Genomic DNA, 16649 nt, shown 5'->3' on the forward strand with positions numbered 1-16649 from the left:
TGAAGGAATTGGGGGGAAAAAAGAGGGTGTATTGCCTTTGGAAGGAGGGGAAGGCTTCTCCTGACGTGTTTAAGGAGATAGCCAGATTATGTAGGAGAAAAATTAGAGAGGCTAAGGCCCAGATAGAACTTAGGCTGGCCACTTCCATGAAAGATAATAAAAAGCACTTTTATAAATTTATCAATGTTAAAACAAAGGGCAAGAAGAACCTCCTCTCCTTACTGGACCGGGAGAGGAACATTATAACTGATGACAAAGAAAAGGCTGAGGTCCTGAATGCCTTCTTCGCCTCAGTTTTCAACAGCAAGGAGGGAGGAGGAGGCAAGTGGCCTCCTGAACTGGGAGATGGGGTCGGGGAGCAGTGTGTTCCCCTGGAAATTCATGAAGATTTAATTCAGGAGCCATCTGGACACCCACAAGTCCATGGGACCAGATGGGATCCATCCCAGGGTGCTGAGAGAGCTGGCAGCTGAACTGGCCAAGCCACTCTCCATCATTTTCCAGCAGTCCTGACTCACCAGAGAGGTCCCAGGAGACTGGAAAATGGCCAACGTGGTCCCCATCCACAAGAAGGGTCAGACGGAGGAACCTGGGAACTACAGACCTGTCAGCCTGACCTCAGTGCCAGGGAAACTGATGGAGCAGGTTATCTTGGGGGTGATAAGAGTGCACCTGAGGGATGGCAAAGAGCTCAGGTCCAGCCATCATGGATTTAGGAAGGGCAGATCTTGCCTTTCTAACCTGATCTCCTTCTATGATCAGGTGACCCGCTTGGTGGATGTGGGGAGGCCTGTGGATGTGGTCTATCTGGACATCAGCAAGGCCTTTGACACTATCCCCCACAGCAAACTGCTGGCTAAGCTGTCAGCCCATGGCTTGGATGGCAACACTCTGTGCTGAGTTAGGAACTGGCTGGAGGGCTGGACCCAGAGAGTGGTGGTGAATGGTGCCACATCCAGCTGGCTGATGGTCACTAGTGGTGTCCCTCAGGGATCAGTGCTGGGCCCCATCCTCTTTAACATCTTCATTGATGATCTGGATGAGGGCATGGAGTCAGCCATCAGCAAGTTTGCAGATGACACTAAGCTGGGGGTAGATGTGGCTGGGTTGGAGAGCAGAAGGGCTCTGCAGCAGGACCTTGACCGCCTGGACAGATGGGCAGAGTCCAATGGGATGGCATTCAATAGCTCGAAGTGCAGGGTGCTGCACTTTGGCCACAACAACCCCATGCAGAGATACAGGCTGGGGTCAGAGTGGCTGGAGAGCAGCCAAACAGAAAGGGATCTGGCAGTGCTGATTGATACCCACCTGAACATGAGCCAGCAGTGTGCCCAGGTGGCCAAGAGAGCCAATGACATCCTGGCCTGCATCAGGAATGGTGTGGTCATCAGGAGCAGGGAGGTCATTCTACCCCTGGACTCTACAATGGTTAGACCACACCTCGAGTACTGCGTTCAGTTCTGGGCCCCCCAGTTTAGAAGATACTTGAGCGTGTCCAGAGAAGGGTGACGAGGCTGGTGAGAGGCCTTGAGCACAAGCCCTACGAGGAGAGGCTGAGGGAGCTGGGGTTGTTTAGCTTGGAGAAGAGGAGGCTCAGGGCAGACCTTATTGCTGTCTACAACTACCTGATGGGTAGTTGTGGCCAGGAGGAGATTTCTCTCTTCTCTCAGGTGGCCAGCGCCAGAATGAGAGGACACAGCCTCAGGCTGCGCCAGGGGAGATTTAGGCTAGAGGTGAGGAGAAAGTTCTTCACTGAGAGAGTCATTGGACACTGGAATGGGCTGCCTGGGGAGGTGGTGGAGTCGCCATCCTTGGGGCACTTCAAGGCAAGATTGGACGTGGCACTTAGTGCCATGGTCTAGCCTTGAGCTCTGTGTTAAAGGGTTGGACTTGATATCTGTGAGGTCTCTTCCAACCCTGATAATACTGTGATACTGTGATACTCTGATGTAAAGAACAATTTAATATTAAAGTTCAGTGGTTGGGGGTGGCGAGATTTGAAAATATTGGAGTTTAATAAATATATTTTTATAAATATTCTCTCACATTAATTAATTTCTCCCCTCCGCCACAACTGGCGTACGGACAATACCCCCTCCACGTCAACTGTGCACCACCAAAAAGTGATTGGCCCCATCCATGCAACACCCACCCCTCAGATATTTATAGACATTGATCCCCTCTAAGTCTTTCTTCTTAAGTCTAAACAGCCCAAGTCTCAGTTTTTCTTCATAGGGCAGAACTTCAAGTCCCTTAATCATTCTTGATCCTCTTCATTAGACTCTTTCCTGTAGATCCCTTTCGTCTCACTCTAAGGATGAAACTTTTGCACCTTGATCCAGCCACTGTCCATAGATCTCATACCCAGACTGAATCATGTCAGATCATTACAGGATGATCCATGGTGGATTCAACACCCATAATTAAGAAGAATGTGTTTTATTAGCAACGGTGCTGTCTAAAGAAAACAGTTTCAAAAAAGATAAAAATGTTTTATGCCATTTTTACAATATTCATGTGATGGCATAAATCTGTTTTACACTGACAGGTAAAACAGTGGGTACAAAATGTGTATTAGAAACTGCACGTCAAATCAACTGTATAAAAAGGGAATTATACAAAGAAAAGAGTAACAATGCCAAATCAACAAACAGAACAAAATTCATTTTGCCCATGGTCCTCCAGGAAGCCAGAGAAACAAGTCCATATCCCAGCCCTCCCAGGTCTGTCCCCTTCAGGAACTGAAGTGAGTTCATTGAAAATTAGGTAAAGCTTCCTTGTGGATCTGGTGGATATGATTTCTGCTAAGATCAAGGATGTGAGGGGAGGACAGTCTTTCAAATGTATCTTCTGTGAATTCATGGATTTGATTATGTTATAAGGAAATTCCAAGGAGTGGCAGCCTGTAAATCTTGAGAGGGCTTTTATATTGTTAGAAGACAAGTCCTCTTCTGATGGTCCATCAAGGAATCTTGATCTTGGTGACTGGAATCTTCAGCATTAGAGTTTAAAGAAGAATCACAATCCCAAAATACACAGCACTGGTAAGCATATGGCACAGAGAGTTTTGCTAGGTTCTCTACTGCTCAGTAAGAGCAAATTTCTTTGTTTCAAAAAGCAAAAAGTCCGGGTGCTGCAGACAAATTTCTGGTCACTCTTTTTAAAACCTTCACTAGAGAATGTGTCCAGTACCAATATATACTGGCTGTGAAGAACCTAGCCAAATGCAGTTCCAAATCGTAGTGCAGGCTTTCCCAAGAGTGAGTACATGTGTGATACCTTAGCAGCTTTTGCCTTTCCCTGTTCAAGCCCACAGTTGGAGGGTGTGATAGTTTGGGCTCTTACCCACCCCCCCACACTTTTGGAATTGCCCCAGCTAACTCAGACGGCCTCTAGGAATATAAATGAAGCTATTTATTTTACAGCAGCAAATATACAGGCAGCTATTTACAATATATACAGTTATATACAGAAATATATAAAGGATAAACAATACAAAAGCACAACTCCCCTCCTAGAAACCTGAGTCCCCAGGAGGGGCTCTCAAATCACCCCAACACCTCCCCTTGCCCTCTCAACCTTGCCCCAGTTCTCAGGAAGATGAGAGGTGCAACCAAGAGGTTAGGAAGCAAGGTCAGTGGGAGCAAGGTTAATGAGATGTGACTAGGTCTGAAGGCAAAGGCAGAAGGAAAGACAAAATGGAGAATGTTTTTACTTCTTCTTCCCAGAGTTCTCAGCGAGACTATGAGCAAAGGAGACACAATTGTTTTTCATTTCACTGCCCATTATCTAGTTCTGTTACCAAAATATTCTAGCTTGCTTCAAACTACCACAATCCACCCCTTGTCTACTTCGCTCAAAGTATCGCTGAGAATTATCCAATCTAATCTAAACCAATATTTACACTAAAACAATATATACAAGTTCAGTTCACACTTCAATCAGATGCAGGTGATTCAAAAGCTCAGAACAGGGACTCCCAGGTGACGTTGTGTTCATGCTCACATACTGTAGACTCTCTCATAGATTATTCCAGTGTTGGGCGCCGATGTTACCTAAAACAGAAAACTCCTAACAGCTTGAATTAGACACTCTGAATTTAAACTCTCTCAGCTAAAGTTAAATTTCTCTGTGGAATACACTGAATTTCACCATTCTCTTGCATTACCCAATATGTATGACCAGGACCTTCAGTAGAAACCACCCCTCGGACAGGTTTCCCTTCGCACGAAGGAGAAAATACCCAAACAGTTTTCCCTAACAGATTCTTTTCATGTACAACAGGAACTTTATCACCGTATACTGTTTGGACCAAATCTGATTGTGCAGGTCCTGCTCTGTTTACTGAACCTCTCCTATTTACCAACCAAGTAGCTTGTGCTAAATGTTTGTCCCAGTTCTTCAGAGTTCCACCGCCCATGGCCTTTAGGTTGGTTTTCAGCAAACCGTTGTAACGTTTAATCTTCATAGTAGGGTATGTGATAGATCCATTTAATACCATGCTCTTTGGCCCAGTTTTTCACAAGATTGTTGTTGAAATGAGTGCCATTGTTTGACTCAATTCTCTCTGGAGTTCCATGTCTCCACATGATCTGTCTCTCCAAGCCAAGAATGGTGTTGTGTGCAGTTGCGTGTGGAACTGGATCGGTTTCCAACCATCCAGTGCTGGCCTCTACCATTGTCAGCACATACTACTTGTCAGAACGAGATTGAGGTAAAGTGATGTAGTCAATCTGCCAGGCTTCACCATACCTGTACTTTGACCATCTCTCACCATACCATAAGGGCTTGATTCGCTTAGCCTGCTTAATAGCAGCACAAATGTCACAGTCATAGATGACTTGGGTGATAGCGTCCATGGACAAGTGATTGACCTATCACGAGCCCATCGGTATGTTCCATCTCTGCCTTGATGTCCAGATGAGTTAAGGGGCGACTGAGCTAAGAACAGTTCACCTCGGTGTTTCCAATCAAGGTCGATGTGAAGGTTAGAGTTGGTATCAACATGAGAAATCTTAGCAGCTTGATCTGCATTCTAATTGCGTTGATGTTCCTCAGTACCTCTGCTCTTAGGCATGTGTGCATCTACGTGCCGCATCTTCACCGGAATTCTCTTCAGCCGTGCATCAATGTCCTGCCACAGATCAGCACACCAAATAGGCTTTCCTTTCCTCTGCCAACCATTCTTCTTCCAGTCCTTCAGCCAACCCCATAGAGCATTGGCTACCATCCATGAATAGGTGTAGAGGTAAAGGATAGGCCAATTCTCACGTTCAGCCACATCAAGAGCAAGTTGGACAGCTTTTACCTCAGCGAACTGACTGGATTCTCCTTTGCCATCTCTTGCTTCAGTAACTCTCCTGGTTGGACTCCAAACCGCTGACTTCCATATTCGCTTGTTCCCAACAAGATGACGGAAACCATCTGTGAACAAAGCATAGTTCTTTTCCTGATCAGAGAGATCACCATAGGGAGGAGCTTCCTCAGCACGAGTTATTTTCTCCTCTGGAGGTTTGGAACAGTCTGTGCCTTCCGGCCAGTTGGTGATCACCTCCACCAGACCAAGTCGGTCGAGATTCCCCATTCATGCTCGTTGGGTTATCAAAGCCATCCATTTAGACCAGGTTGCATCTGTGGCATGATGCGGTGATGAACCTTTGCATTTGAACATCCAGTTTAGAACTGACAGTCTAGGAGCTAAAAGCAATTGTGACTCAGTTCCAATCACTTCAGAAGCTGCTTTCACTCCTTCATAGGCTGCTAATATCTCTTTCTCAGTTGCAGTGTAATTTGTCTCTGAACCTCTGTAACAACGTCCCCAGAAACCAAGTGGATGACCACGTGTCTCATTTGAAGCTCTCTGCCAAAGACTCCAAGTTGGACCATTGTCACTGGCAGCTGTGTACAGAATGTTTTTAATGTGCAGACTAGATCACACAGGTCCCAAGCCCACTGCATGGACTACTTCTCTCTTGATCTGATCAAAGGCTGCTTGTTGTTCAAGTCCTCACTCGAAATTGTTTCTCTTACGAGTTACATCATGCAGAGGTTTGACAATCTGACTGAAACCAGGAATGTGTAGTCTCCAAAATCCCACCACACCAAGGAAAGAAAGTGTGTCCTTCTTACTGGTGGGAACTGCCATGGTAGAGACTTTGTTGATCACATCCTGAGGAATGTAACGGCGACCATCTTGCCACCGCAATCCCAGAAACTGAATTTCTTTGGCAGGTCCTTTGACTTGTCTCTCTTAATGGCAAAACCTGCTTGCAACAGAATGTCAATGATTTTGTTACCTTTCTCGAAGACTTCCTCAGCAGTTTGGCCCCACACAATGATGTCGTCGATGTACTGGATGTGCTCTGGAGCTTTACCTTTCTCCAGTGCATTGTGGATGACTGAGTGACAGATGGTTGAGCTGTGCTTCCACCCCTCAGGCAAACGATTGAACTGGTACTGGATTCCTCTCCAGGTGAATGCAAACTGAGGCCTGCACTCCTTTGCTATGGGAATAGAGAAGAAAGCATTAGCAATGTCTATGATTGCATAACATTTAGCCTCCTTCGATTCCAGCTCGTACTGGAGTTCCAGCATGTCCGGCACAGCTGCGCTCATGGGTGGCGTCACCTCGTTGAGGGCACGAAAGTCAACTGTCAGTCTCCAGTCGCCCGTAGGTTTACGCACAGGCCAGATGCAACTGTTGAAAGGTGAATGAGCTTTCTCGATGACAGCCTGACTCTCCAATTGACGAATCAGCTGATGAATGGGCAACAAAGAGTCACGGTTAGTTCTGTACTGCCTATGATGAACAGTTTGAGTTGCAATTGGCACTTCCAGGTCCTCTATGTCATGATGTCCCACAACTGCAGATTCATCAGAAAGTTCAGGTCTAATGGACAATTTCAATTTATCATCCTCAATCTCTACAGATGCTATTCCAAAAGCCCATTTGTGACCCTTAGGATCTTTGGAACAACCTTGTCTCAAAAAGTCAATTCTCAAAATGCAAGGTGAATCAGGACCAGTTACAATAGTATGTGTCTTACACTCTTTACCAGTTAAACTGATCTCTGCCTGTACTTTAGTTAACTCTTGAGATCCACCAGTGATTCCAAAGATAGAAATGGACTCCGTCCCTTTGCAATTTGATGGCAATAAAGTACACTGAGAACCAGTGTCAACTAAAGCCCTGTATTTCTGAACTCTTGAACTGCCAGGCCACCTAATGAATACATTCCAATAAATTCGGTTCTCTCCACTATCCCTTTCGTCCTCCTGGCTGGAGGCAGGGCACCCCTAATGCTGAACATGGCATGTAGGGTGTACACAATGATTGGTGTTGTTGTGAGAGGAATTGCAACTGTTAGAACAATTGCAGTTGCTCTCAGGAGCTGAAGAAGTGACAGCTACTTTCCTGGCATTGCTGCCTCTGTTTCTGCCACTCTGCAGATCCCTAACTCTCTTGGAAAGAGCTGAAGTAGGTTTACCATCCCATTTATTCATGTTCTCCCCATATGTGTCACGCAGAAGTATCCACAGTGACGCATGTGATTGCTGCTGTCTGGGTGGAATTTGTCTCCTCCTGGGCTGGAATTTCCTTGCAGGAGGTGGGCGTCTGTTCCTGATGGCAGAAACATGCACCCATTCAGATGATGCAGGAATGGTATCCTTTACCAGATTGGTAATATTTTTAAGATCCTCCTTCAGTTATTTCATATTCTCTTTGATGCCATCCCTTATCTCTGTACCTAGAGCTTTTATGGCAGAGACTAGGCCAGAATGTGACAAGCAGTCCTCTATCTGCCTGAGCTGATCAGTGAATTCCAACAGTGAAAGACCTTCCATTATCACTTCTTGATAGGAATTTGCTGGCCAAGATGTTAGCATAAGATGAAGGAGCAAGCTTAATCAGCTTCTTCATGAGACCTGTTCCCAAAGGAATATCATCAGGCTCATGAGTGCCATGACCTCCATAAAGCACTTCCTTCACAGCAAACTCCTTCAGAAGCTTAATTCCCTGCTCAATGGTGTTCCACTTCTTGGCAGCCCATGGTAAATCATCTCGGGAAGGATATCTCATAGCCACAGCCAACAGAAGGCGTGTCCACAAGCTAACCCTACCAAGAGGACTTGCCAGGTATTTGTCCACTCCACTCTCTTTAGTGACTGGTCCTAGCTGCTTGGCAGACTTCTCTCCTACCTGCAGGGCATTAGCACCAATGCCACAGCATCTTATTAACCTGCTTAGGATTGATTCACCTGATTCCCTTGAGTATTCCTTTCTAACCTCCCTGACTTCTCTGAGAGGATCATGGGAGTCCTGGATATCATCTTCCTCCTCTTCCTCCTGTTGATCTGGTGGTACCAGGCCTAACAGAACCTTCCTCATTGCACTCTTAAACTCATTGGAACCATCCTCTCTCTTGGCAGCCAACCTCACAGCACTCCTCTCATTTGAGTATTGGTGTCTCAGCACATTTGCAAGGTCTACCAGACTAACTACCTCCTCTTCCTCCTCTTGCTGATCACCAGAGGTCCCCTCTCTTACATCCTCCTTCAAACCACACTTTGTCTTAGCTTTTGCCTTAGCAGGTGCCAGAAGGGCCTGAATAGCAACAGACTTGGACGTATCTGCTGGAGGGTTTGAATTATTAGGGGTCTGACCTGGAGCTTGTGAGTTCAAATCTGCCTTACTTTTTACAGGGCTCTGATTCTGGTCTGCTGGCTGGGGATTCGAATTGGCTGAGCTGGTGTCATTAGGATTTGGACTGACTGGGCTAGCATTACCAACATTAGTGGGATTATTTGCCTGTCCTCCTGGGATGCCTGCCAACCCTGATGTGTTATCATTGTTGCTAGGAACATTCTGATTTTGGGTACCTGCCTGTGCTCCTGGGACTCCTACCAAACTCTGCCCATTGTTATCATTATTGTTTACATTACTGGCAGGAACATTGGCAGAATTCCCAGAACCTACAGAGGAGGGAGGAGAGGCTGGCAGGGGGGAAGCAGATAACTGTGTTCCCTTGTTTTGCTGTGAAAGAGACTGCATTGTGACACAGAATTTTCCCTAGTTCTTACAGAAACTGGTTTTGAATTTTTCACACATAATACCAAAATTAATATGAAAATTAAAATCATCAGAGCCAGATTAATGCACAGCAATCCCGCCACGGTTTCTTTTCTGTAAAAATCCTTGCATGGACTTGACATTTCAGTTTGGGGCTGGATGACCCTTATGAGAGCAGTAGATAAAGCAGAACTTCGATTGATTGTAACATTATTGACAAGAGCTCCTGTAATATTACTGGTAAGGTTTTCAGAGACATTAAAACCAGCATAACCAAGGATAAAATCACCCCAGGCCCTGAACATGCTTGAAACTTTGGCTTTAGCCTTCTTATAAGCTAAATCAATGAAATAAGCAACAATTTGAGCTTTTATACAACTAAATGCCAAGGAAACAAAACCAGACCAGAGTAACGCCCCACACAAGTACAATAGCTACCTTATTAGCTCCATTTTAATTCCCAGAGTTAATTACCAATTACTCAAGTAAATCGAGCCCCATGTTGGGAAAGTCAATTAAAAATGCGGTAGTTTAGGCTCTTACCCGCCCCCCCACGCTTTTGGAATTGCCCCAGCTAACTCAGATGGCCTCTGGGAATATAAATGAACCTATTTATTTTACAGCAGCAAATATACAGGCAGCTATTTACAATATATACAGTTATATACAGAAATATATAAAGGATAAACAATACAAAAGCACAACTCCCCTCCCAGAAACCTGAGTCCCCAGGAGGGGCTCTCAAATCACCCCAACACCTCCCCTTGCCCTCTCAACCTTACCCCAGTTCTCAGGAAGAAGAGAGGTGCAGCCAAGAGGTTAGGAAGCAAGGTTAATGGGAGCAAGGTTAATGAGATGTGACTAGGTCTGAAGGCAAAGGCAGAATAAAAGACAAAATGGAGAATGTTTTTACTTCTTCTTCCCAGAGTTCTCAGCGTGACTGTGAGTGAAGGAGACACAATTGTTTTTCATTTCACTGCCCATTATCTAGTTCTTTTACCAAAACATTCTAGCTTGCTTCAAACTAGCACAGAGGGGAAAGAACTTTCATGCATTTGTCTGCACCCATTCAAACCTCTGCAGAGAGAGGCCAGGGGAAGGGATTTTTTGAGTACCCTAGACAATCAGTGCTGAGAGGCTTCCATCCCTCATCCCTCTTTGCTGTCCGCTGTCCACCAACCCCCTGAGCAGTTCCTGTCTCAGTGGGCAGAGATGACACATTAGACAAGCTATTCAGGATGATCTCATCTTTGTTGAGACGCTTCTCAATTCTTAATGTAATTGTCAAGATCGAGAGGTGATTTACACTTTCAAGAGCGAATTCTCTCAGGGGCAAACAAAGGATTTAGGGACATGTGAAATGATAAATGCAGATAGGCTAAAGCTTTATATCAAAGAAAGCTTTACAAGTGCTTAGTGGTAAGACTGAATTTGCTTCAGCCATGTCAATATGACTTTTATGGTAATAAAATTTGAATGAGTGAATCATGAATAGAGAAAAATGTGACCTGTATGTTTATGCTAGTAGTGCTCCACAGTTTCAGAAACGCAACATAACTTTCAGATCCTACTGGCAACCTATCACATTAAAGCAATAAACATAAAAGCAAGACTTTTGACTACTCCCTGCATAGATTGTTTCACTTCAATGGCTTCAGGCCACAACACTCCAGAAGAGCTATTTTAGGAAATAGTATGTTATGACAAAATACAACAAGTTGTTCTCAAAGTTTCTAGCTGGTTCCACGACAAAGTTTTGTCCACATCCCTACAAGTGAGGTTTCATAAACCTATTTTGGGGTAAGTGCTTACACATTAAGTGCCTTCACTCCATGGTAAGAATAAGCCACCAGCAAGACATTGTGTCTGCCTGCACACTGTCCATCCTGGAAGGAAGTCAAGAACAGGTCAGAGACTGTGATAAAACCCCAGCTTCCTGAGAGAAGAGCCCTGGAGAAACTGTAAAAGCCTCCAATGGCTTTGAAACCACTGACAGCAATGCCTCCACGTGCTTTGAGTACTGATACTATAGTGCAGCCCCTGAAATCTGGAGATACTAGCTTGTGAGTAAATATCCTAAAAAGCCTCTTTGTAATTAAATTCCTCATTTTGTAACTAAATTCTACAATGCCTTCTGCATTAGCAGAAAGGAGCCTCTCAGGTCTCCCTAGAGGGCAAGCAGCATATAGATCACAAGATTCTCTTTTAAACTGTTTAAAATGTTTATTATTCCCAGCTTTCCTTAATTGTTCTAAATTCCTGTTTTTCCTGTGTGTAAAAATACAACCATGAGCTTGAACCTTGTAAATAAGTTTTCCTGTGAGATTTAATATTAATAAACAATTTTCATAGTTATTAATATTTTGCCTGAATATCAATATTAATATAACATATTAATTTTTGTATAAATAATAACAAGGATACTGTTAAAGAACAGGGAAAACTGTCGGTAACGATGCTCTACAAAAGATATTGTTACGGCTTTCTAAGAACAACCCTGAGGTCATCTCTGAGATCCTATGGGGATCACAGCTTTGTGATGCTGATACCAAGACAAAAAGGAGCTGTGTCACTCCTGAGTACCTGGTGTGTGATCTTTGAATCAGTGAAGGCTCCTGCTGGATTATGAACCAGAGGGAGCTGAGAGAAGAGCTTCTTGCACCCCCAATGCAACAAGATGCTTTAAGCTGCCTACAGCCATGCCACCAGTATATATATGTCCTCTGTACAAAGTTTGTTGTTTGTGGGAAGTATGTGATTGAGAATGCAATCTCTCACAGTTTCTGTACCACAGATAGGCTGGCTCTTGCTGATTGCTTTTGCATGTGAATTGATTGTAATTATAGTATTATAGTAAGTAACCATTTGTTTTATGTCTTGTTTATTGCTTTGTAATGCTATTTTAGTTTATTGGGTTGTTGCTTTAAGAAAATAGGAAAAAGTAAAAAGAAAATAGTAAAAATATTTTTTTGAAAAAGTGAGGAGAGTGGGGAGAAGCATCATGTGGCTTCCTCCTCTCTACTCCTAGTGCAGGAGAGGGGGAAGCTGCTTGTGGGCTCTTTCTAGCCTCCTGACAAAAGTATTAAAATTGTATTTTACTATGTTGAAATTGCTGGAGAAAAGAGCGTGAATTTGTGCAGTGTTAAGCCTGAAAAGTCTGGTTTATCTTTTGTTGTGTTACGCAAAACACGGTTTTCACTTTTCTCCCTTCCTATATGGGGAGGCTGAGAAGCTGAAGCTGGTGTAAGACCTTGAGATAAAAAGGAGGACTGTAAAAGAATTATTTTCTTTGAAGTATGTAATTATTTTTTAAAAGGCAAGAAGGAAAGAGTTTTTTTTCCTTAAAACTTTAAAAATATAAGTGGAAAAACATATTGAAATGGATCAGCTTTATATTTATGATTTTTTCCCAAACTATTGATTCTATGATTCTATGAGTCTATTGTTAGGCAAGGAACTGTTAGAACAGCTGCACGCTGTGATAATCTTTAAGCAGGGAAGAATAATACTAAGGTGCAGAATAGTCACTGAATGCTTTAAGTTTGGTTTTAAGGAATTTATAGATGTCCAGTAGATTGTAGGGCATTTATGAAGATAGATCTAAAGATGTGTTTGTCTGTCTGTCTTGACTTGTGAGAATTTGCATTTGAATGCAAAAGCCTTATGATGGGTAAGAAAAATCAGTTACCTGAACAGTGTTACTTTAAGGGTTTAAGACAAGCCCTACAGTTTTGGGAACTTAGAATTAGAATTTAAGGTCAGGAAACTGAAGCACAAGTAAACTTTCTGAACTAAATAGATCTCAAGTCTGTCTCTTGCAGCAGCAAGCAATCCACCTAGCATCGGAAACAGCTGACAAAGAACTTTTTTCCGGATGGTGATGGTAACAGAACCCGAGAGCCTTTCTGGAAGTGGTGATACAATCTGAATTTCTCTGGCTGCTTTACCACACAAATGGGCAGCAGCTCACTTAATTCAGCTGCTTTGGAACAGGAGGAGAGTCACTGACTATCACATGATTAAAATACTAACATTCTAAATCTAGTTTCCTTCCCTAGTGGTATGGCTGCCTCAAAAACTACAGAAGTTGTATACTGGAGCAGACCAGACCTGGGGAAGGGCCTTGAAGAATGCAGAGGACATCTGGAGACATTTCACCAAAACTGTCACCAACAAGTTTTGAAGGATGATTAGCAGCTTGAGGAAAAGCAAACTCTATCTATTGGAAGCTGTCCTATCACAGGTCGAGGTTGCTTCTATGCTTTGTTAAGCACACCAAAGGGCAATACTGATCCAGGAAAAGAGTCACAGATTGGCTGATTCTGAGACTAAAGACAGCAGAAAACACATTGAAGGGATACTCTTTGACCTGGAATAATAGAAACAGCATTTAAAAAAATGAGTAACTTGGGAGTTTGTCAAAGAAAGGGGATATATGTATCTTTTAGTGATCACTTATACCCTTTTCAGATGGTATATTTTTCATATAATCTTTTCAGAGGTTTTCTCTAGGACACCTATGGTCAGTTCCTCAGACTGAGGTCCTCATTCCTGTACTCAAGTAATGCAACAGGTAGATAATTTTGAAAACTAATTGGTGATTGCACGTACCTTATAAATTACAGGCCAGTGGGCAAATAAAGACATGTAATCATATGTCAAAGAAAACATAGCCCAAATTGCATTACTTGGAGCATGAGGATCAAAAAGGAATTAAGTTCATTTTGAAATATTTTGTGGGTTATCAAGTGGGGAATTCTTATCTACAAATATATGTTGTCTTTCAGGAAAACAATTGGAGAAAATTGATAACATTGTCCTAGGAACCAAAGCTAAAGGACCATCTTGTTCACACATCTAGCCCTCGGAACTAAATTCTTTTAAGAACTTTACAGGTAACCTTGGATGAGAAGTAGAACAGACTCTACTAGATGCTATAAACAACCTGTATTCAGCACTGGTTAGGCCACACTTTGAGTACCATGTTCAGTTCTGGACTCCTCAATTGAATAAAGATGTTGAGGTGCTTGAATGTGTCCAGAGAAGGGCAACAAGGCTGGTGAGGGGGCTGGAGCAAAGCCCTACGAGGAGAGCTGGAGTTGTTCATAATGGAGAAGAGGAGGCTCAGGTTAGAACTTATTGCTCTCTGCAACTACTGGAAGGGAGGTTTGTGACGGTTTAGGTGTTACCTTCCCCCCTGCCCCCCCTTTAGAAATCATCCAGACTAGACTCATCCGGCTCTGGAAATATGAATGAAGCTTATATTTACAGCTGAGCACAATATGCAAGCAGATATTTACAGTATATACAGCTATATACAGAAATATACATGTTAAGAGGCAATACAGAAACACAGCAGCCCTCCCAGAAACCTGAGTCCCCAGGAGGGGATCCTAACTGCCCTTCCACCTTCTGCCACCCCTCTACCTTACCCCAGATGTTGCCTTGTGCCCAAGGAAGAATGGAGGGTCAGCCAGGGGGGATTAGGAAGCAGGTGGATTAATCAGGTTAGGTTAGAGATAGAGAAATGCAGCTCAAAGCCCAGGCAGTGACTGACTGTCTCATCTATGTTTGAATTCTTACTCTTATACATCCCAGCAAGCCTATGAATGAAGTAGATATCACCACTGTTTCTCTTTCACAGCCTGTAATCTAGTTCTTCTCACCAAAACATTCTAGCTAGCTTCAAACTAACACAGAGGTTGTAGTCAGATGGGGGACAGTATCTTCTCCTGGGCAATCAGTGACAGAATGAGAGGAAACAGTCTCAAACTGTGCCAGGGCAGGATTAGGCTAGATGTTAGGAAGAAGTTCCTTACAGAAAGACTGATTTGCTGTTGGAATGGGCTACCCAGGGAGGCAGTGGATTCACCATTCCTGCACATGTTTAAAAAGAGACTGAATAAGACACTTAGTGTCGTGGTTTAGTTAATTAGAAGGTATTAGTTGATAGGTTGGACTCAATGATCTTAGAGGTCGTTTCCAACCTGGTTAACTCTGTGATTAATATACAATTCTGTTAGTGTGCTAGTTTGAAGCAGGGTAGAATGCTTTGGTGAGAAAAAGTAGATAATTGGCTGTCAAAGGAAAACAATGGTGACGTCTCCTTCCCTCAGAGTCTTGTGAAGAAGAATGTAAACATTAGATAACACTCTTGCCATTTTGTCTTCACTCTGCTTCTGGCTTCGGGCTGAGGTACATCTCCCTAACCTCATCTGCCACTAACCTTGCTCCTTAACCTCTGGCTGAACCTCTATTCTTCCTTAGGACTGGGGTAAGGTTGAGAGGGGCAGGGAGAAGGTGCAGGGGTGGTTGAGAGCCCCTCCTGGGGACTCAGGTTTCTGGGTGGGCTGTTGTGTTTCTGTATTACTTTTATATTGTATATATCTGTATATAACTGTATATACTGTAAATATCTGCTTGTATATTGTGCTAGCTGTAAATAAATATCTTCATTTATATTCCCAGAACCGTCTGAGTCTAGTGGGTACCTTTCTAAAGTGTGGGGGGGGCAGGTAGCACCTAAACCACCACAGTTAGGTTAGTTTCTATGTATCTCATTGTAATACCTAGATTGTTAAATCTGAAAATGTAAAAGCTTACCTCCTAGTAAAAATCTTTAATATTGTTCATAGGAGTCATTTTGATTGCTCTCTTTCTTGCCTTGAGTTATTCTTGTTAATGTCCTTTCCTTTTCTCAGACATAGTCAGACAGAGAGGCACTTTATATTTTTATGATATTTATATAATATTCACACAGAGACACAATGTAAAATCAGTAACATTTATATGTGTAGAAGTTTTTTAAAAAGTGAAAAAAGGTTGACAAGATTGACTTATAGAGGATTTAAGGACATATTTTTATGCAACCAGAGAAAGGATCTTCTGGAACAGTGTGGAGTAAAATATTTTTTACAAAAATTAATGTTTTTCCATAAATTCTACAAGTATTAATTATTTATATTATTATATTTGTTTAAAAAAAATGAAAAACTATTAGTTTATGAAGTGGCTATGTCTCGAAACTCTAAAGTTCAGTGTATCAACATTAAGGATACTTCAGAAAATGCTAAAATATCTGTAATATTCTTGAAATATTTCTATGGTAGGATTTTGCTCTGGAGAATTTAAAAACTTCTGAAGTATTTCTATGATACAATTTGGCTTAAAAAAAATTCTGTGGGTTCTTAGAACTAAAATGAGTGTATTTATAATACGGTCTTTGAAGTTATCTTTCTAAGGGGGAGGATACTTAGTAAAGCTATGCAATTCAGTCAAAATATTTGTCCATAGAGTATCTACTAAGCAGAACCCTAGCTAAACAAGTTTTAAAAAAATAGTAGACTAGCAAGTTTTGACAATTTTTTTTTATGCTTGTACTTCAAAAATTGCTAGTTCTTTTAGTATCAAAGAAGCCACAAAAGACTACACACAAACAAGAAAAAAAGTTTTCAGAACACAGAAACATAGAAAATGGTCATGTTAGAAACTGCTCCAAGAAATAAGAAACGTCAAGAACTAAACAAATTATAGCATTTAAAACCAACTTTTTTTTTTCTTAAAAAGTATGTAGTGAGTC

Source organism: Pogoniulus pusillus, chromosome Z (assembly GCF_015220805.1).
Source record: "Pogoniulus pusillus isolate bPogPus1 chromosome Z, bPogPus1.pri, whole genome shotgun sequence".
NCBI lineage: Eukaryota > Metazoa > Chordata > Aves > Piciformes > Lybiidae > Pogoniulus > Pogoniulus pusillus.